Raw genomic sequence first — 23,876 nt, 5'->3', positions numbered from 1 at the left:
GGTAGTCTTGGCAGAAGCATTGCATGCAGGATAGGCAAACCCATATCTAGAGTAAGTGTCTATTACAGTGAGAACAAACCTCTGCCCTTTCCAAGATGGAAGTGGTTGAATATAATGAACCTGCCACCAGATAGCTGGCTGATCACCTCAAGGAATAGTGCCATATCAAGGGCTTGGTATTGGTCTCTTCTACTGGCTAATTGGGCACCCAGTCATGGCCATAGCCAGGTGAGCTCTGGTGAGTGGAAGTTCATGTTGCTGAGCCCATGTGTAAACTCCACCCCTGCCACCAAGGGCACTTTGTTCATAGGCTCATTGGGCAATGAAACAGAGCTGGTGAAAGAGCCTGAATTTCGTCTACAGAATGGATCAAATTTGGTTTGCTTAGAAAAAAACTGAGATAATTTTTTTTCTTCTCAAATTAAGGTTATTATATCCATGTATTTTTCTTTCTGTGCTTTTAACATCCTGTGATATTGAATTACAGGGCTTTGACTCATGGGTCTAAAAAGGACATTAAATCTTGCTAAATCTTAAACACTGACAGCAATTAAAGCCTCATCTTCAGGCCCAGTAGAAGATACAATCAAAATAGACTGTATTCCTGAGATATAGGGCTTGAAATTAAAGCTATTCAACTCCTCAAGGCCCAGGAAGTATCACAGAAGAAGTAGGCAGATGAGATTGTAAAGGCTGAATTTGAGAGATAAAATAAGTTCAGTTTCTCTACAAATTCAACCATTAATGTCAAAGGCACACTGATGCAAGGCCAACTTATGGGCCCTGTATCAGATTAATAAGGTTTTTATGAAGCATTAACCGACACCTTAATAAAGCTTATAAAGGTTATAAAGGGCTTATGGAAGTTCTATCTTATGGTCAAGATGAAAATTTTATGGATTATTTATATAAAATTTTGAAAAACAAATTTAATTGGCTTCATGCTGTTTTATATTAGGGTTTACTTTTTGGAAAATTAAGTCTCCTAGCTCAAAGAATGAAGGCTTTTTTTTTTTTTTTTTTTTAATCCTTGAGTAATCACTTTGGTTAATTGGATGACTTATTTGACAATGACCTCTGATCCTATCTTGTGATAGCAAGTGTTTTACTTTTATTTATTTATTTATTTATTTATTGCATTTTAGGTTTGGGGTACATGTGAAGAACATGGAGGATTATTGCATAGGTACACACATGGCAGTGTGATTTGCTGCCTTCCTCCCCTTCACCTATATCTGGCATTTCTCCCCATGCTGTATTTGCCCAACTCCCCATCCTCACTGTCCCTCCCCTATTTCCCCCCAACAGACCCAAGTGTGTGATGCTCCCCTACCTGTGTCCATGTGTTCTCCTTATTCAACACCCACCTATGAGTGAGAACATGTGGTGTTTGATTTTCTGTTCTTGTATCAGTTTGCTGAGAATGATGCTTTCCAGGTTCATCCATGTCCCTACAAAGGACATGAACTCATCTAGAACTTACAAACTATTTATGATTAGTCTTAAATTATAGCAATGTAGTTCGGTTCATAAGAGAAATAAGAGCCTGTTTTCATTTGTAACAAGACACAACTGGAGAAACTGCTTATTTTACCAAGGCTTTGAATAATTTGATGTGTTTTCCTTTAAGAAATCAAACTCGACTTATACAGCCAATAAAAGCCCTGTGAGAAAATTGGCCTCATATCTTGTCTACACAGTTCCTGTACAGGGTTCCTGAACTGTGTTAAGTAAAGAATGTCACTTTCTGATAGATGTAGGAGCCCCAAGTTATCTTGGGGCCTCGAGAGGAGCGAAATTCACCCAACTCATAGGTGTTTTATGGTGCAAATCCATGGCTGGGCTCCACTTTAAAAAAGTCTTATCTGAGATTCCTTCTATAGAACAAAGTTACATCAAAGCCATTTTAAAACCCTGTGTGAAAAATAATTATTCTAGCTGCACTTTATACAAATAATCTGACCAAGTATAACAAAGCAAATTGGTCCTAACATAATTTGTCTTTAGCAAAAATAGAAAACTGGAGGCAGAAAAAATATGTTTCAAACATTATAGCACACCTGTTGTTAGATTCTAGTCCTGTCTAATGTTTTTCAAATTTTATTACTTTCTATAGGTTGGACTAAATTCTAATTTTTCCTGGCTACATATCTTCAAAATAATGCTTTCAATTATTTTCTTCTTTCTTTTCCATTTTTCCTCCATTTTATCTAACTTAAAATCACTAAAAATTAAGCTGTGCTTTCTTAATGCCCTGTGAACTGAAGCTAAACAACTTAAAATTTAGAAGAAAATAACAGCAACCTATTTACATATATAAGCCATTTTCATACCTGCCTACTGATGTGTGGACTTCAGAGTAATGTGGCCTATATTAATTTTCCAGGATTGTTTGTTGTTGTTTTTCTCCTTTCCTTCCTCTGTTTTGTTTTCATAGGATATGAGAGTTCACAACCTGCTGAAAATGAGCTTTCTTAGTAACTCAGAATCTACCTGTCTAGAAATAAACCATCCTAGCCATGAGAGATCAGACAAAGGCTGAGACAAGAAATTCATTTTCTTTTAAAATGCTTTCTTCAAAAGATTTTAAAAACAAAAGGGGGGAAATGTGAAAGAAAAATGAACATTGGGGCCCCCAAATCTCTAAGCTAAAGGGAAAAGTCAAGCTGGGAACTGCTTAGGGTCAAGGAAACTTTTAAGCCACTAACAGCTTTAGCAATTAAGTAAAGTACACTCCTGTGAAACAAATTCTGTTCAAATGGAAACAGACTCTATGCAAATAACTGTATTGCCATAAATTAAGAATGGTCACAATTGTTTCCAAATTCTGGAGAAATCAGGTAGAGAGAAACAAATATCCTCCAAATATTGTTCACAGGAGTATATTTTAATTGTTAAAAGCTGTCGGTTGCTCAAAAGAAAAGTTTCCTTGACTGAAATGGGGCCAATAGCTTTTGACTGTTGACTTATTGTATTTGAAGTTATCCTTCTGCTGACTGAGATAAATGTGTATCTGATTGCCTCCTTTAGAAAGGCTAATCAGGAACTCAAAAGAATGCAACCATTTGCCTCTCACCTCCCTGTGACCTGAAAGTCTCCTCCCTGCTTCTAGTTGTCTGGCCTTTCTGAATGGAAGCGATGTACATCTTACATGTATTGATTGATGTCTCATGTCTCACTGTAAAGTATGAAACCAAGCTGTGCCCCAATCACTTTGGGCACATGTCATCAGAACCTCCTGAGGTTGTGTCATGGGTGCACATCCTCAATCTTCGCAAAACAAACTTTCTAAATTAACTGAGACCTGTCTCAGATATTAGGGGTTCAAAAAACCTATATGATATATAAGTTTATTTTGTGACAAGAGAAATAAGATAAAGATAATATCTAGAGGAAAATGCATAGCTGATACATGAAAATATAAGCTAATGAGGGGATTAGGAATAGGAAGAGAGTGAAAGCATGGTGGGCAAGAAGGATGGGTGCATGAAATCTGGGTTGGTATAAGCAGTACAGCATTATTTATATCCAGCTACCTTCTGCTTGGGGGACAATTTCCAATAATGGCTATTACTTCTAATCAACTTGTCCTTGATACAATTTACAAAGTATTTCTTTCCTTTTGAATTCTCAGCATGTAAAATAATGGTATTAAAGTCTTCTATTTGGGCAGCTACAGAAGGTTGCTTGAATTTTGCAGACTTGAAATTGTAAACCTTAGAAGCCTGGGTTCAAATCCTAGGATTCTTCCTTACTGGGGATCCTCTTATATTTCAGTTGCTCCATTAGTTGTTGCTGCAGTGAGAATGGGTGGATAATAATACTGACCTTATGAATTTTTTGTGAAGACAGGAGCACCTTACATGACAGCAGGCACATAGAAAATAGTCAACAAGACAGCTGGGAGAAGTTATGACTTGTAAGGTGAGCAATATCCGGATAAAAAAGAACGCTATGAAATGACTCAACATACTCTGACTTGACTTTACTACAGGAAAAAAAAAAAGAAAGAAAAGAAAAAGAACAAAGGAAGAACAAGTGCTTCCTTGTTATGAAGTAATTTATGATGGTCAGAAACACTATGCTGTGCTCTATTCTGTGAGGAATAATTTTTTTTCTTTTCAAAAACATCTCTTAAATGCTGACAGTGTTCTTTTCTTCTTATGCACACATATCAATGGGAAATTCATACTTAGAAAAATTGACTCCTTTGTGATACAACGTCAAACTTTTGACTCTATTGAATGAGTCCTTGGAGGACGACCTTAAATTTAATAAAGGCAGAAATAGGAAGAAATTAAGAAATTTATTAACTATAAAAATGACCTACTTTCAGGTTTTACATTCTTTGGCATATTAACTTATTTCCTAGAATATATTGCATTAACAGTATCACCACTATTATGATATTGATTCCTATGTAATCTATACTCCCATTTGCAACATTACTGTAAAACTTTGGATAAGCACTTACCATCTCTGAGCATTAATTTCTTGTCTGAAACTTACAAATTATAATACCTATCTAACAGTGTTATTGGGGATACTAAATTAAATAATTGTAAAAATATTGGGCATTGTTTTGCATGTCCATAAGTGTTAGAAAATGAGACTAACAGCCTAAAGTTCCCTTAGCTTTTCTTGATTCTAATTCAGCAGATTGTCAAGAATATAATTCAGTGAAAACATTTAATATTTTATCTCCATGATGATAAAGTCAAATAGTAACACTTCTTTAGCAACCTTCTGTAAGATACATTTCTTTATTGCTTTGAGAGATATAATCCTTCTTTGAATTTTGAAGTCTTGAAAAAACTAGAACAAAGAATTTTGAAAAGAAATCATGATTAGGAGATATTAACATGAAAAACAAAATAAGAGATTTTATTTATGAAGTAAATTTAAGAGTAAATGCAGATCATTTTAAACCCTGACTTACAGAAGTATAATGAGTATTTGTAGGGAAGAAATACATTGACAGTATGTAAAGCAGTAAGATTTTTTTTTTTTTCCTGTCGCATAACTGCCAAAAGTCTTCTGATGATGAAAATCACAGTATAAAGTTGGGTGGAAACCAAGTATATATCCTACCCAGGTAATAGTAGACTTTATCTTCTGATAGTTCTCCTTTCCCTGACTGCTGCAATGTGGTGCTGAGTACTAGGTTTCTATGTAGAGGAGGTTGGGAGGTTGGGGATAAGAATTCATTTAAGAATCTTGGGTCATTCCCCCAATAGGTAAACATGAATTAAAACCATCTATGCTGGCATCAATATAGTTTGAAAAAATGTAGATTACCAGGCTGATTTGGATCACTAGAAAGCATTGAGTAAACATCTGTGTGTGGCACTATACAAAGAAAACTAAACAGAAATGTCCTGCTTCAAGGGCATAATTATAGGTGATTTTGATAAAGGCATTGTTACATCTAGGAAGTCCACAGAAGCCTGCTGGTTCCAGTTTGCCTAAAGTCTGAGGGGATTCAGGAAAGAAGTTACTATAGCCCATAGAGTTAGAAGGACCTTTAGGCATCCAGTGAGACTGCCCGTTACGGACTCTGGTTCAGATTAAAAGAGATCTGGCAGAAACTGACTGCTAGAAAAGGGGCTGTTGAGGCTCTTTTTCTAATCCATGTGTGAGAGGGCAAATGACAAGCACCCCCTTTGACTCAAAGGGGAAACGCAGAGTCCAGGATGTTTAACATTCATTAGGCAGTAGATACTGAACAGATCATGTAAGAGATGCCTATTTATTCATGTGAATGAAGTAGGTAATGTCTTAATTGCTACATAATTTGAAACATGTTGAAGACAGTTTTTAAAAGAATGTTTGATTTAATAAATGCTAACAAAAAGGAGTATCTTCAAATGGGGCAGGGGTAGAGGAAGAAGCCATATCTTCCTTTGTATTCCTATGTTTCTCGGGTCACGGAAAAGTTATCTTGTAAAGGTATGCAACATAAATTTTTTCTCTGACTTCTTAAACTGAAACAGAAAAATGACCTTCAAAGAATTTCAAAACAGAGAATCAGGTATTAAGATACAATGAGTTCTACTGCTGCTTGTTTCCAACTATGTAATGTAAAGTGCATCATGACCCTAGTAAAGTCAGCACCATGGAAGAAGAGGTCCTTCTTAAGAAATCTGCTAGCACATTTGTTTTTCAAATAGGTAAATTGCCTGACTGTTTTTAGATACATTTATTCAATAATGGAAGAAGAAAATCTTTAATCATTTCTTTTTATACAGCCATATTTCTCAACAGTTTGAAAGGACGGTTTTATCTTTGCAAATATGAATTAGTTTTCCAAATAACTGTAAAACTATTTTTTTCCCTGTCACTCATAATTACTTGCAGAAGTAAATAATTGTTCAGTTTGTTGCTGCTTCTGAAAGCTAGAAAAATGTCCAGATCATTTTAGTTCAGAGATGTTACAACTCTAATAGCTTTGATAATTCTCTCCTAAAAGTCAGTCAATTGAAAAATTTGGAGATCAAGTCAATAAAACTATTTCTATGAGCAGTGAATTTTGCTGCAGGTGATGAAATGCCAGTACTTCAGTAAAAAAAAAAGTCATATGAATCAATACCTCTGGGGCAGGTGTGCTTGGTAGGCAGTGATTCATAACCCTACATGTTGTCCAAGTTCTAGAACCCCTTCTGAGAAGAGTGGCTGATGGTAGGGAACAAACCTTATGCAGAGATTGCTACTTAGTAACCTGTTGAGCCATCATCTTGGCTGGAGATTTGTATGAACCAGAGTGACCCAGGAGTTGACCCAGTTCAGTGGCTGTGGAGCTACATCCTGGATGATAGCTGTTTGACCTGGTCAGATGTTCAGGCTCTACCTCAAGACCTGCTGAATCAGAATTTGAATCAGCAATTTATATTTTAACAAGTCCTCTAGGTGATTCTGTTGCAACTAAAGTTTGAGAACCACTGCTTTAGACAGAAGCACAGAGAAGGGGCATTTAATTCATCCTTGGGCAGTCAGGGAGGCTTCAAAAAAGAGTCATTAATTTTAATAGAAATTTGTGGGGGATGAGAGGAAGATTGTGATGGACTATGTTAACTACTCTTTTGGGGTCCACAAGGGGCGTGGTTTCAAAGGCAAGAACTTCCCAGTGTCATGCCTCCATCCACCTCCCCATCCAGGAACCTAGAGTTCTTTTGTCCTCCTGCCAGCTAGGTAAAATTCCAGGTGAGCTTCCTTTGTTCAGAAAGCCCGCCAAAAGCCCTGGAAGGAGGGCTTTTTTTGTGGGCTCAAGCAACCAATCTGGGATCAGAGTCAAAGATCAATCACTCCAGAGGAAGTTTGAAAGATGTCCTCTCATTGGACAAAAACATGAATGGGGGCGGGAATAACTTCAAAGGTAAAACTCCACTGCCCCTTACCAGTGGGGATTTCCTTCTCTCCGATTCCACTTTCACAGCTATGTGGGAGCTGTCTTTCCCTCTCTGCCTGTGCAGGTATCCGCTTCAGATTCCTCTCTCATGGCAATGTGGGAGCTCTCTCTACTTCTCTCTCTTTCTCTCTCTGCCTAATAAATCACTGTCTGCAAAACTCTTTGGGTCCAATATTTACTTCACTGATAAGCTGACCCCAGCCAGGGCCTCTTCCTCATTCCTGGGGCCTGGGAGCCCAAGAACCTCGGACATATGGGGCGGGGGCGGGGGCGGGAGGGAATTAGATGAGGAGGGAGCTGAGTGCCTCAGGGAATTGGGAGCGACTTTGTGACATCTCTTTGTTCTCCCTTGTATCTCATGACCCGGTTACAATCAGAATGAATGCAATACAAAGAGAAAGCGTTTAAATAAAAATGTAAAGGGAATTTGTTCTACAAAAGATGTAGTTATGAAACGGGAATATTAAGTATATAGGCAAAATACTGGGAAAGATGAAAAACTGTTGTAGACATTGTGTGCCACGAGAAGTATCAACATCTTTGAAGAGCCACTTAAAGTAAGTGGAGTAGATGATTGAAAGAGATCACAAAGGAAGGAGGTTGTAAAAGCCAATGTAGAACTACAAAAGAGAATGGATTCAACAGTTTCTTATGAGGTATATAATTAGCAGTGTTTGGTGTTTGATTGAAAGAAGCAGAGAAGGAATAATAAGATGAGTACCAGCTTTCCTGGATGGATGAGAAGAGGACGGTATTGTCACCACATGAGATAAGAGATGAAGAGGGGAATGTGTATGCAGTGCATGCACATGCACACATTTTTATATGCTGAGTTTGCAAAGCTATAGGACGTCTTAAGTTTGATATTCATTAGGAGATTAAATTTTATGTGTAAGTCCTAAAGAGAGTGCAGGCTTGAGGTTATACCAGTCATGAGAAAGGGCAGGATTCCTTAGGACTGCAATACGAAGCTATAGAAGTTTTGCTTTCCTTAACTACTTTTATCTCATGGATCCTCTTCATGATCTGAAAGAACTATTGAACCTCTTCCCAGAGAAAGGCACTCACAGGTAAAACTCTGCCTCCAATTTCTATGTTTATGGACCTCTCGGAGCTCATCCTGTCATATCTAAGGACTCAGGTGAGGAATACTTGATGTGTAGTTCCAGTTGCCATGTGGTTCCAGAAGCCTTAGAAATGGTGATTACAGTAATACTAGATCAAGGTTGTGTAAGTAAATTCTGAATACATGTGAGATAACAATAGCAAAATAAGGGTTTAGCATTTCAATTTTTCAAAAATGAACCTAAGCCTTCTCATTTCCCTCCTTCTTTAATCTCTCCACACTATACGCCTTATTCCAGTTAGGAAAAACAAAAAACAAACAAGAAACAAAATAAAGCAAAACATCTTCATGATCCTCTGTCCATACAATCCAAATCTCTTTGGTTCACATCCATAAGCTGGCTTTGTTTCTTTCATATTAGAATTGGGGACAGTATTGTCTAGTAAAGTTATTTATTTATTTATTTTTTTTGCAGCATATAGGGGAAAGGTCATGGGCAAATGGTGCTATTTCAAACCACAATTTTGAATCTAGGCTGCGTAATTTATGAATTATATTACCTAAATTTTAGTATCTTGACTTCTGAAACTCAGTTTCCTCATCTATAAAAAGGGTTAATGGCTCCTATTTTGCAGACTAGCAAATTGAGATTAACCAAGATAGATTTGGCAGGAACATTAAGCAGAAAGTACTGAATATACCACGTCTTCTAAATCTTAATCAAGGCCAAGATGTGAGAGAAGTGTTCATGAGGATTGATAAAACTATTTGGTTGCTGAACCATTCCAGGACATGTAAAAAAATGAAGAAAGAAAATATCTACCAGCTCTCTTCTCAGGGAACATGTTTGTCTTTGGTTGGAAGGATATACTTTGATAAGCCGCTTGGAGTGTGAGGTGAGTTGTCTCCTTCCCCCAAGGAGTATTTTGAATAAAAACAGATGGTCATTAAACTGCCTCCCTCAAAGGGCGGGTTCAACTTAAAAGAGGAGCTTTAATTTGTTAAGTAGGTTGTGCAGAGCAAAGCTGAGGCCCCATCCCTGGCTTTAACATTCCCTACCCTGCCCCCATGAGACTCACAGCTTCTTCTCTAAATAAATGTTAAATAAATAATTTTAAACCTATTGAATTAATATTATGCAAATTGGCTAACCACCCTGCATTTCTGAATGCTTGTTCCCATAGCCTTAGTGTGACTAAAATATCGGGGTGAAGTTAGTTGTGGGAGTTCAATTGAAACAGAGAGAATAGATTTCATATATATGACCATATAGGTTTCTCCCCAGGTAGTGCAATTGATATGTCATGCTTTGCTAAAGCAATATTCCAAGGCTTGATCTGATTTTATTTTGAACCATGTTATAAAGAATTAACATGATGCTCCTAGAAAATGTTAGGGACCTTAAGAAGTCTTCGTAAGTGAGGGTGACAAGACAGGGGTGGGTTTGGATGTGCTAAGGTAGTCCTATCTGCAATTGGTTCTCATTTTTATAATTCTGAGTAAAATGTTTTTGTGAGAAAAAAAGGTATAGGGTTTAAATGTTTGAAAACCCACTTGAAAAATTTGTGAGCTTTACACTCACGGAACAAACAAAAACCATAACATAATTTTAACAATTTACACCATTGATTTCACATATTTATATTTCAGTTTTAGCTCAGTTTTGAAAGTTTAATTTCTCCTTTTGCCCCATCCCTCCACAAGCCTTACCTATGATAGTTTCCTCTTCAACAAGGAAATAACAAAAGCCCTGCCTCTGTTTTATAGATTGTGTTGCAAACACATGAAATTACAGAGTGTAGCATTGGCTTTCATTTTTTCGAACTATTTCCTAATTTTTTGTTAGCTTTCCTCTGCAGTTAATTTTTCCCCTTGAAGTGAACACTTACATTTTACCAGTTACTTCCCAGTCTCATCTGTCATCCTACTCTTCTGACCAAATCTCGCTTTATGTCTGACCAAGCCACGTGGCTGTGATGGAGGGGAAAGGACTACTGGACTACTCTTCTCCATGTGAAGGATAAGACCCAGAGCAAAATGCACAAATGTCAGAGTGAAACTTCCATTTCTGGGAGGAACAATGGGTGTAAAAAGAGAAGATATTCCTTGATTCTTTTTCTTTCTTTTAAATGAAGATGGATGTGTTTAACTTGTGGAAGATACCACAGAAAGGTTTCAAAACAAGAGATTTGTTAGATTTACTATGGATTCATTGCAAAAGTTTACAAATTAATGACTGTAAAACAGGGCTTAAATCTTTGGTGATCAGAACATCATCTCAGGAAAAGTCTGCTCTGGAATGTGTGCTATTAAGCCCTCTCACAAATCACTGTGAAGATGAGAATTTGATGGAGTATAAGACAAATTGTAGTATATTGCTTCTAAATTTACTACACGCTTATCCTTGAAAGTTCCTTGAATCAACTTTAGAACTGTTTTGAATCAGTGACTATGAAAAGAGGTACCATGGGCCAACATATTTTCCTCTTAATTAGGGAACACACATAATTTAGAGAAATAAAGGTGACTCTTAGAAACGGTTTAATGGTTATTACTAGTTACAAACTTCGTTTTTATTAAAATTAGCTTGTAATAAGAAGAGAAGCCACTTGATAATATAAATTAGTTAGCTTAAATTGATCTCCTTTTATTTTTTATCCATGTTATTGAAGGAACTCAGTAAAAAAGCAGGAACTTTCTTGAATTTCCAAGGGTAGATACATTTGGGAGTATTATTGCAAAGCATCATGGGGGAGAGAGAAGGCCTACGGCAGTGCAGAGAGAAACTGTGATATGGGAAAACATGAAAGACAAAGAACAGATGGAAAAGTCCCACTGTTTTTAGCCAATTCCAACAAGAGCTGATGAAATTTCCTCTGAAATATCCTGCTCCGTTCCCCTGCACACACACACACACACACACACACACACACACACACACACGTACTCCAGAGGTTTCCATTAAAACTGGAAGTTTCAGAACCATAGCTAATCTGCAATGCAAGCACATGGAATCAGAAAGGCTAATGGATTCCACAGTCATCAACCACCCTCCTGCTTTGGATCACAGACCAGGGGGTCTTGGTCTGAACATGTGAAATAAATGTAGAGATTACATAATGCAGCTTTAAATTATAGGTCATTTTAAACAGACCACTGTTAGTAAAATCCTGTGTGTGTGTGTGTGTGTGTGTGTGTGTGTGTGTGTGTGTGTGTGTTTCTAAGGATATGCGGTTTGAGGAAGTATGATTTATGTGATCTGGAAAAATCCTTACAAATGAATTCCATCCCACCCTCTCAAGGAAATACAGTGATTGTGGCAGCTACCAGCTTAAGCTGTATTCTATTAGTAGTCTATGATCAGTACCACTCTGCTGCTTGTCTTAGCGGTATAGTATATAATAACAAGAAGTCATTAAAATAAGTGTTTATAGTTAAGTCTCGACTTGTCACACAAGAGGTTTTTGGTTCTATTGAATGGAAAGAATTGTTTCTGTAATACACTTTTAATAGCTTAATAAGACCTGCTTAACTAAATGCCATATCTCATGTTCTGTGAGAAAATATCTTACCTCAAAGGGATGCTAGAAGAACCCGGTTCTCATTTCTTGAATTTCCTCTTACGCTATTTATCAGTACTATGAGTAAGCAGAGGAATGTCTTAGTAATAAGTGTTGACAGTGTTCCAAAGAAATCAATGTAATAATGAGACAAAAGCATGAGTCAAATAGAGTTGGAGGTCACTCATGAATGAGTTTCAGAATACAGAAGACTTCAAGTAGTAGAAAAAGTTTCTCTTTAGCTTTTTAAAGCTACTGTATATACAAATTAAAACTAAATTAGTCTTTTCTTCCTTGGTTTCAATGACCATAAAGCAAAAGGACATATATCAGATTTGCCTTGGTTGCTACAATCAATTCATTGTTTCCCAAGATTTATAATCTTCTGAGATACAATATTCCTAATTTTTCCGAGATTTTCATTTTATGTATTAGTCTCCAGGAAATTTATCCTATTGTATCAATTTCATAAAATACACTTCTTTTAAGAGTACTAATTTTCACAGTGATGTAAGAAAAGATATAAGAAAATATGCTATTTTCTGGTCAGGCACAGGGGCTCATGCCTGTAATCACAGCACTTTGGGAGGTCAAGGCAGGTGGATCACTCAAGGTCAGGAGTTCAATACCAGCCTGGCCAACTCGGTAACACCCCATCTCTACTAAAAGTACAAAAATCAGCCAGGTGTGGTGGCATGAGCCTGTAGTCCCAGCTACTCAGGAAGCTGAGGCAGGAGAATTGCTTGAAGTCAGGAGGTGGAAGTTGAGCCAAGATTGTGCCACTGCACTCTAGCCTGGGCGGCAGAGCAAGACTCTGTCTCCAAAAAATAAATAAATAAATAAATAAAATATGCTACTTTCTAATATACAAACAATGATCAATTTTCCATATATGCATGCACAAACCTATAGATGTCTATAAATATTCAGTTCATAGTCTTTAATTCAAGAACATACAGTCTGCTGTCCATACCTGTGGGTTCTGCACCGATGCATTCAAACAACTGCAGGTTGAAAATGTTTGGAAAAACAATGGATGGTCACGGAGATTTTCATGTTATTATTCCTTGCAGTTCTATCAGTTTGAATTCAAGATATAATTTTAATAGATAAAATTTTATAGCATGTTTGACTCTCAATATTACTTAGTACTTAAAATCTTTTTAAATCCAAAGTGCCTATGAAAAGGAGTATTTATAATGCTTTTTTAAAAATCTACAGCTGATTTATAAAAAATGCATTTTTAGTTTCAACTCAAGATATAGGAACATGTCTTTTTTGTTCTCTTACTCCTGGTCATATCAACAGTTCAAGAGGTTGGGTGTGGTAGGGGTGGGATGAACATTCAAGATGAAGAAATTCCCATCTGTGTCTGTTTGCCATATCTATTTGTATAACAAAAAGTAAACTGCTAGATAAGTGGCTCCTTAGGTATTCTCAATTGGAATGAATTGGCATTTGGAAGTAAACTGTAGCACAATATAGAAAGCTTTAAATTGGTAGCTCTCAGTCTCATTCATCCTTCTAATTAATTCATTTTTTAAAACCTATATTGTTTGTGCTTAGATTGTGAGTCTTTCAAAGAAATGCTAATTGCTTCATGTCTGAAGGAACTTCATCCCTCAGAGTAATTTCAATTTCCTTTCGACTATTAAGTTTCTGGTGGCAGGAAGGCTTAATTTGACAACTCCTTGCATTTTAAAAGTTTAAAATGAGAGAAATAGAAGGCCACCAAAGAACCATGCTGAAATCAAAATAAGTTTTAATTCAAAAATTATTCTTTCCAGCCCCCAGGAAGAAGAAAAATTGCAGTTAGGCCTTTAATGGAATAATTGCAAACATGCTTTCTCCAGATCCCTAAGAGAATAAACGATTTTTCCAACAAAATATTTTATCAATAAGCAGAAGCTTTCAAATACATATGTGATGTTTATCTTTATCAAATCATTGCTTAACAATTTCACAGATCAGCTGCAAGTTTTTTAATGAATTTATTTTTGGATTTTCAAAATGATTTTTTTCTTTAAATTTGCCTGGGAAATTGTTTAAATGAATCAGTATTCCACAAACCATAGTGGAACAAAACAAGTTGACATTTTAAATAAGGCAACTGGCTTTCATACTCCTAAAACTTCTTATACAATGGATTAATTTTGCTTTCTTGAAATTCTAGCTATCTTGTTTTTCACAATACAACATTGTTCTTCGTTCTCCTGCTTCCTCTCTGGTCTTCATCTTTTTGTATGTTTGTTTGTTTGTTTGATCTCTTTTGTCCTCCTCCTCTTCCTAATTTCTAAACATAAGTCTTCCTCTCAGGGTTGGGTCTTTGTTTTCAATCTTTCATACTTTACTGCCTGTGCCCAGGCTCAGCCTCTCTTCTAAGCCATGGCCCTTTGTATTTCTTCCTGATGTGTTGAAAAACAAACTCATCACTTCTTCTTCAAAAGCATCCTGCTTTTTTTTCCACGAGTTTCCAGACTGTGTTAGTAATAGAACCATTTCCTCAGTCATACTGTCTCTTTAAGCATCTCAGATGTCTCTTATTTTCTTCTAGTTCCTAGGTCAATCACCCCATCATTGCATCCATCTTCTCTCTTCTATTTCTTCTTTCTTACCATTGTTTCAGGCAGTCATTTTTCCCTTGGATAACATAATGAAATGTAATTGACGTCCCTACCTCTTGTCTTTCCCACACTGAAGTCCATGGTTAACACCTACAAATCAGCCTTTCCAAAATACAGGATTAGCTATGTCAATTAACTACCAAAAATCCTTACGAGTTTGCCATTTTCCGCTGCATAAAGTACAATATTCTCATCCTGGCACACAAGTCCATCCAAATATGGGCCTACCATGCTTTCATCCTCCCGCAGTAATGTGAATCTCAGCCAAACTGGTGTGGTTGGTATTCCTAGGACTAACTTTGTGATCTCCTAACTTTTTGTCTTCATCAATGCTTTTTCTTTTATGAGAACTTTCCTACCCTATCATCTGCTCCAACTCGTTAACATACTACTTAATTTTCAAATGCCACCTTACACATGAAGCCTTCCTTCCAGCCAGGCACAATTCCTTCTGTTTCTTTTATCTTTATCTCTCCATAGCATTGTGCTTGTATGTTTCTAGTGGTACCAACCTTGTTCCACTTTGCGCTTTAGCTATTTGAGAATGTGTTTATTTTAATTCAATACATTTCAATACATTTTTTAGTTACTCATACGTAAAATAAAATGAAATACACCTATTATACAGTGTAAGGTCTCTGAGGGAAGGACTGGCTTATTCGTATTTGTCTTTGATGTAGCCTACCTTAGGGGCCTAAGCAGTAATAGATTCTTTAATTACTATCGGTTTTGCTGAGTTGTGAAGACAGCAATACTATTTAGTATGTGTACATTTAGACCAAAGTTTGCTCAGCAGTAGTTTAAGGTATCTTAGAAAACAATCCAAGATTTAAGTCCTAAGAGATATCGTTATTCAGATTTTAGAAGTCAAGATGGTTCTTTGAAGTTTTCAATTTTTTTTTAATGAAATGAAAATAAAGCTGGTACAGTGGAGCCACCATGTTAGAGGTCTGAGGCGGCTGCCGTAGGCAGGAGAGAGGCTACGGATCACTTTACAGCCTCGTGGGCTCTGCGGAACCCACCTGTCTGCGCGCACCGGGAGCTCGCAGCTGATTTATAAAAAATGAGCACCTTCCCTCCGCAGCAAGATCAGCCTCATCTCCAAGGCAGAGATCTGCTACGAGGGCATCCTCTGCACCATAGACACCGAGAACCCCACGGTAGCCCTCGCCAAAGTTCCATCCTCTGGTACAGAAGATAGATCGTCCAATACCACCTCAAGATGAAGTACTGGAATACATTGTATTCCATAGGAGCGACATTAAAGACCTCACTGTTTGTGAGCTACCAAAACCAGTGTTCTTTGCCTCAAGATCCAGCTATCCTGCAGTCCTCACTAGGCTCATCAACTTCATTCCAGCGTGTGGGTTCTCGTGGGCCTTTCGGCAGGATTCCCACATATGGTCAGTTCAGTCCAAGCTCCTCAGTTGGGCAGCAGTTTGGTTTGGTGCTGTTGGTGTTGCTGGAAGATCTTTGACATCCTTTGGAACAGAAACATCAAACAGTGGTACCTTACCCCAAAGTGATGTGCTTTGTACAGGATACAAGATCTCTAAAAACACAGTTAACTCAAGGTCGCTCAAGCCCTCAGTTAGGCCCTTTGAGAAAAGCCCAACCGTGGAACAAGCAGTGAAGACTGTCTTGGCCCATTTACCTGCTCCAGCACCTGTTGGGAGAAGGAGCCCTGTATCAACCAGGCCTTTGCCATCTACCAGCTAAAAAGCAACGGAGAATCAAGAGCACAGGTGAGTTGAAGTACACAATGTTTCAAGACCAGTAAATGAACAACGCAGAAATGATAGCAAAAGACAAGTATCTCCAGGTGCTCCTTCAGCTCCAAGAATAGGATGTGGGGTTTAGTGGGGTAGCAGGGGAAGATTTGGTAAACTGCAAGATGGGCCAATGAAATTTGAGAGAGACTTTGACTTTGAAAGTGCAAATGCACAATTCAACAAGGAAGAGATTGACAGTTTCATAATAAAAGAAGATAAACTTGGCCAGGCAAGGTGGCTCACACCTGTAATCCCAGCACTTTGGGAGGCCGAGGTGGGTGGATCACTTGAGGTTGGGAGTTCAAGACCAGACTGACCAACGTGGAGAAACCTTGTCTCTACTAAAAACACACAGTTATTTGGGCATGATGGCTCATGCCTGTAATCCCAGCTACTCAGGAGGCTGAGGCAGGAGAATTGCTTGAACATGGGAGGCAGAGGTTGGGGTGAGCCGAGATCGTGCCATTGCATTCCAGGCTGGGTAACAAGAGCAAAACTCTGTCCAAAATATATATATATATATATATATATATATATATATATATATGCACACTTGAGAAGAGAAGCCTGTAAATGATGAAGATAAAGGTGACTCAGGAGCTGATACCCAACACAGTGAAGGAAATGCTGATGAAGAAGATCCACTTGGATCTAAATGCTACTAGGACAAAACTAAATCCTTCTTTGATCATGTTTCTTGTGAAGACTTTTGAGAATGGAGGTTAACCTGGGCTGAATAAAGAAAATTAAATGCTAAAACATTTGGAATCCCAATTTGTCCAAACTGTGACCGTGGGAGATGCAGAGGCAGAGGAATCCTTGGTTTTTGTGGTGGCAGAGGGCATGGTGGTAGCAGATGTGGTACTTTCACCATCCCTCGAGGATTTTTCAGTGGATTCAGAGGAGGTCATGGGGGTAAGGGAGTTTTCAGATTTCAAATATAGGAAAGACAACAAAGTTGCTACATAGTCTACAAACAAGTCTTTGAAAATAGGTGAATTTTCAGCTCTTCATGGTTCTGAAAATTGATTTCAGTTTTTGCGAAGTGTGGAGAAGTGAATTTGCTGTACATTTGTCCTCAGCACTGGGTTTTGTTTTTTGTTTGTTTTTCTGCTTAATTTCAAAGATAAATGCTGTTACTTTTTGGTGAGGAGAAAGACTAATCTTAAGTAATGAACATAAAATACATTCAGAATAGCAGAAGGTTAAGTCATTTCTTATTACAGTTAAACTAAAGCAGCACTTCAGTGGGAATTATAAGTATTTTTTTCATCACTGACAGTATATATTTTTTAATCACTAAATCATATTTGGCAATTGCAAGTTGCCTGCAGATAGGGCTGTGAGACTGTGTTTGGGGCCACAGAAAGTTGTGTGTGTGTGCATGTGTGCATCTTTCTCCTTTCTTTTGGGGAATCCTACAATATGAGGTGGCTTATTTAATCAGTTAGGGTGCTGGATAGCAGAGAATTTTCAGTCAACTAGGTACACACAGTAAATACTGTTTCTGAGGCAAAGGTAACTTTTTCAAGTAGTTGTAAAATTCCATTGCCAAAGAAACAGTAGGAACTTTGTATAGCCACATAAAAAGCAACCAAATTTTTAAAGAATAATTATTTTAAAGCCAGCAAAAGAAAACAGAAACAGCAACAACAGAAATGCTGATTTTATTGTCTATGCTCAGGGTAATGTCTGCCTTGGTATTCAGAATGTTGTGAAAATACAAAAGGATTTTTTGTGTCTTCCTATTTTTTTCTGCAACAGATCACTTTGTATCATCTTCTCATTTATAAATTGGGACATAATATTATCTACTTCATATGGTAGTTGTGAGATTTCCTTGAATTAATATATGTGAAGCTATGAACACAATGCCTAGCATAAGATCATTAACAGTCATCAGCAAGGAAGAAATTCGAGAGCGATTGGGATGGACGTGTCTGCAGCCATACGCAGGATTTCCTTGAACCCTTACGTTCATCTAAGTCCTTGGATCATATATATGTAAGCAATAGTAGCCAAAGTGAACTGTGGATATCTCCCTCTTTCAGCTAACTTCAATCACCGCTTCTGAGTGAACATTTGAGGCTGTGTTTAGTGAGGGATTCAAGGCTTTTATGCTTCATGGTGGGGTGAATTGGATTCTACATCAATTTCTTAATTAAAATTATGAAAAATATATAAATTTCACATGAAAAAAGGACTATGACTCATTTGTTCATCCCTGTACCTCAGCCCATGGCACACTGCCTGGTGTATTGCAGGCACTCAAAAAATTTTGTTGAATGAAGAGGTCAGTTAATGCAGTTAAATGACTAAGACATGATTTGTTTTTCTTACCTTTAGAAGATACCCCAGAGATGAACTCCCTTTTTTGAGAGCAATTACCCTATAGTTGATTTTATTACAAAGAAAATGATCCCTTTTTTTATATTAATTCATTTCTTTGCAACAGATTCAGTTTAAGTAATTGGGAATAAATTCTTGTTAATATATGACATTGTTAGAAACATTCCATCTCATTTGAAAATCATCTAATAGGATAAAATTACATTTCACAGGTGTTTACTGTATGCCAGACACAGTTCTAAAAGTCTCAAAAAATAAAATATGCATTTCATAAGTGCAATGTAGAATCCTTGATTGAATCTTGAAATGGAAAAGGAGTATTAGGGGAAAAATAGACAAAATTTGAATAAAATCTGGAGTTTGGTTAATTGCAATGTATCACTGTTGGTTTCTTCGTTTTGCCAAATGTGTCAAAATTAAGGTCAAGTCATTTCTTATGTACATTGGCATGTACACATCTGAAAGTTCTCATATACCTCTAACCCTATTTCCCCTATCGTTACTCTGTTACATTACCATTTGTAAGAGAATACAAATATGATCAAAACTAAACACTTCTTAGATCATATTTCTTGTGATGGTTATAGAGAATGGAGACTAACCAGGGCTGAAGAAAGAAGATTAAATGCCAAGATCACGCCACTGCACTCCAGCCTGGCGACAGAGTGAGACTCCATCCCCCACATCCCCTGCCAAAAATTATTCATTTATTTAATCCTTAAAACAAGCCTATGATACAAGTAGCATTGTTGGCTCCTTTTACAAGTAAGAATTCAAAGTATAGGGTTAAGTTATTCCTCCAGTGTCAGCAACTGTCATCCATTCCAAGATACCGGCATCTTATTCTAGGTTGCAGTGGTTCTCAACATTTTTGTCACCAGGGACTGGTTTCATTGCAGATAGTTTTCCCATGGTTGGGAGGGACAGAGGTTGCAGGGATGGCTTTGGGATGAAACTGTTCTACCTCAGATCATCAGGCATTAGTTAGATCCTCATAAAGAATGTGTAACCTAGATCCCTTCCATGTGAAGTTCACAATAGGGTTTGCACTCCTATGAGAATCTAACGTTGCCACTGATTTGATAGGAGGCAGAGCTTAGGTGGTAATGTTTGCTCATCTGGCACTCACCTACTGCTGTGTGGCCCAGTGCCTAACAGGCCACAGACAGGTGTTGTTCTGCAGCCTAGGTATTGGGATCCCTGCTAGGTTGTACACTTTTAAAATAATATGCATTCCTTTATCTCCTGACTCAAGTGATCAAGAAGTCATTCATGAAGCAGATGTAATCACAGCTCAGTAAATCATTCTGTCTTCTGAGACTCTAGTCATATGGCCAATGATTGACTATTTTTGTTACAATGGTATTCCCTATGAAACCTAGGCTAGATGCTGCTGATTCTTGATTTCAGAATGTCACACAATCAACCACTACCATGGCTACAAATTCTAAGCTGAGTCCATTTTAATTGATTCTCATGATCATGTGTTAAATTCCTTAATCCAAGACTGAAATGTTGAATTCTGCAGTCATTCGGGGGTTGTGAAGGCCATTGTCCTACCTCCCTGTACTGGTACATGTCCCACTACCCTCTGTGTGGGTCATACTGTGCAAATATCATGCATTCATGCTTTCCCCATTAAGCTGTCCATAAAAAATGCAGTTTCTGAAGAAAAACTGAAAGGTGCAGAGAAGAAAAACACTAAAGCAAAAAAACTCTCCAGAAAAAAGTAAATCAAAAAATTTCTCATAAACTTTAAAGACTAGAACCAGAACTTTAAGCTTAGAGGTAGCTAATATGTTCCAAATAATCTTGTTGTACAGCAGTCAAAAAACCTCTTTATTCTTTAATGAGTATTTCTAGCTGCTTTCTTACACCCTTAAAAACTTTATGTCTTGCCTGCACAGCTACAACTATGACCACAGGCCACTTCTTTTTCTCATTATATTGCCCACCTATTTGTAACAATATCCTTTATTGTTTCCTTAACCACAAACAGCACTGGAGGAGAAAGAAACTATTGCTCTCTTATTTATTTCAATATGACAGATGAAAATGCTTGGGGGAGGTGCACCAACACGAAGAGAAAGGTTTTTTTTTTCTTCACTCTTTGATGCTACTATTTCAAAGCACATTTACACTTTTTTCTTGGTTTTTTTTTGTTTTAATTTGACCAATGAACATTTACAAGATTTGCAATGTATTGGGAAAAATGAGATTATTAACGTTTTAAAAAAATCTATGTGCAAGTTCAAATTTTATCTAAGAAGACTGTATTACTTCTCCATAGATTTAGATTATTGATTAAAACATTTAATGCATTTCTGCTGGACTCATTTTTCTTCTGAAAACATTTCTTGCTTTCACCTAAAATATGGTGAAAATAAATGCTTATCGTAAGTTTTAGGAAATTCATTTATCCCTAAGAAATATATTTCTTGTTATGTACTTGATTTATTATTTTTTTGAACAAATTGCTTAATAACTTTTGAACTTAGATATTTACGGATATGTATTTCCTTTGATTAAACGTACCTAAGAAGATTTAATTTAAAAAAACTGGAATAAAATTATATAGGGACTCATTGGAAATCAACCAAAATTGAGTGTAAAATTAAAAAATCTTCAGGCAGTTGCAGAAACAACCTATCTTGATCTTGGTGTGAAATTTTCTGGTGCTGCTGCCAATCCTGTTACCATGGCCCCAGAGTCCTTTAGTTCTGTTCTCTCCTCACCTGTCCCATTACTTTCCCTTCCTCATCTCCCTTTTTCTACTTCTAAACACATACACTGGCTAAAGTGGCGAACAGGAAAAGGATGGTGCATTTCTGCTTGCTTTCTCTCTGCATTTTCTATTTTCTGACCACAAAGTGGCTAGAGATGCCTCATATAATCAAAAATAGTTTTAAATGTGTGTTTGTTTTTGTCCAGGATAATGCTATTAGTTTGCCCATTTTTTTTATGCTGTTGGCTGTAAGCTCACACAAATTGTAAATGTCCTGCATAAACACACTGTGTATTTTTTTCTCTCTTAGCACTTAGTATCATATTTTGCTACAGTCTGTCATTAAGATACCATTTAACATACACATATACATTTTCCAGCAATTATCATTGTAACCTATGCTTGACTGAAAAATATACTGAAAATAATAGTCTACTTTTCTACAAGCTCATTTAACTTATGTTGTTATATTTAAGGTATATGCCTTTAACACCCCACTTGACACAGCTAAGCCCAACCCACTTTTTACTGTCAGCCATGAGTTCTGCATCTTCCATTAAATGTCACTGGTCCATTCCAGCTCTTGTTGCCTCTTCCTTTTCTCCTTCCTTTTATTTTCTGATTCTTGTGACTTATACTTTAATGTCAATCTTTTGGCAGACAATCTTATTGTCAATATATGACTAACTTGTGTAATATAGATACTAAGGTCTATATATACTTTATTTACCTTATAAAAATTTGTATATGCTCAAACTAGATCTTGAGTTTCATCAAGGTGGTGACTGTGTCTTATATTTGTTGTTCTCTGTTTTCTAACAGTGAAAGGCGTCAGTATATTATGGTTGATAACTACAAACCCTCTGTGGACAGGAACAAATTAAGATATTCTACTTGATTACCTATATGGTAACTTAGAGTTCTTCAAATGTCTTGAACAGAAACATACACAACCTTGAATCAAATTTTAAAATTATTTTCTAATGATTGATGGAAACCACAAACTATAGATAGAAAATGGCTCTGGACCTCTCAGTACTGACCAACAGGAAAACAGGTACCAGAAAGAATGAAGACTTTTACATCAGGTGTTTTTAGAAGGGACTCACAGTTACATGAGTAGAGTTATGATATCAGAGTGGTGTGTTCGTCCAAGGCTGATAAGGAGCCTTAACTTGACAAGATAAACAAGAGTGAATCAACTAAATTACCTTTGTGATTTTGACATATCCTCTGACGATGAAAAATAATCACTGTCTCAGGGTTAAAGTAATGACTCAGCTTTCAGAATTTGAGGTGGGAATGTCCAGATTTGAGAAGAATAATATTTCACATTCCATAGGCTATCCCCATTTAAGTGCAAATAGCTAGAGTAAATGATTGTGGGCATCTGAGCTGTGATGAGAAAGAGAAAGGGTATAATACACACAGCTTCAGAGACATTATCATCATCACAAAAGGCCTTTGGAGTTGGCATTTATGCCTTTCTGTATACTAGCAGCTGTGGAAATATAGTCCAGGAAGGATGATTTCAAATTTAGATTAGAATATGCAAGCAGTAAACAAGCAGATATTATGTTATGTAGCATAAGAGAGCATTACATTTGCCACTCTGCCATTGAAGGTTAATAACTTGAGCATGAATGACTCCACAGAGAAAAGTTAATACATTTTCCAAGCATTTTATTCTGATTGTTGCAATGATCTAGCAAAGGCAAAGTAAATAGTTCTGTCATTACACTTGCCTTACAATGCCCACACATATAATATTGTGTTATTCTCTATGCCAGATAATGTTCAAAACTTGGTTATGTATCAAGAGAACTTCAACAATCACTTGGACTGTACATTTTCAGAATTACTTTAGTATCTCACTGTCTTTGTTGAAAGAAAAAAAAAGGGGGAAAGAAAAATGCTGCTCCGTGTACATACATAAACTGACAGTCATTATCACAAAGGCAAGAGAATGAAAATAGAACAAATCATACATCTGCATTCCTTGCTGTTTACTCTGTTATCAAATTAGCTGAAATGAGATACCTATGTAGCTCATGGACATTTCCTAGGCAACCATCATTTTTTTATTTGAAATTTTACCAAGGTCTTAGAATTCTTAAGATAAGCTGCAAAGAGTCAAATGCAAGCATAGGAGGGAAAAAAAGAGAGAGAGAGAGAAAACAACTTTTGATATTTTTAAGACCTAAACCCTGAGATTGCATAATGTTTTGAGGCAAAGAACTCCAAATATCCATTCCACACATAGTTGGAAATGATGTGTGTGTGTTTGTGTGTTGGAGATGGGTACGTAAGAGGGGTAGAACAAATTGCTTACTTTAGTTACACGATTCCTCAATCAAAGAACAGTTGCTATGTTT

At 36.9% G+C, this 23,876-nt stretch overlaps 1 pseudogene; it reads left to right on the top strand.

The window, feature by feature from the left end:
- Positions 1-7,344: 7,344 nt before the first annotated feature.
- LOC116548992 lies at positions 7,345-17,396 on the top strand (annotated as a pseudogene).
- Positions 17,397-23,876: the final 6,480 nt, after the last annotated feature.

Source organism: Sapajus apella, unplaced genomic scaffold (assembly GCF_009761245.1).
Source record: "Sapajus apella isolate SASKATOON/1434 unplaced genomic scaffold, GSC_monkey_1.0 scaffold6, whole genome shotgun sequence".
NCBI lineage: Eukaryota > Metazoa > Chordata > Mammalia > Primates > Cebidae > Sapajus > Sapajus apella.
Note: the sequence above shows the minus strand (reverse complement) of the source record. Positions and strands in the feature narration are given on the sequence as shown.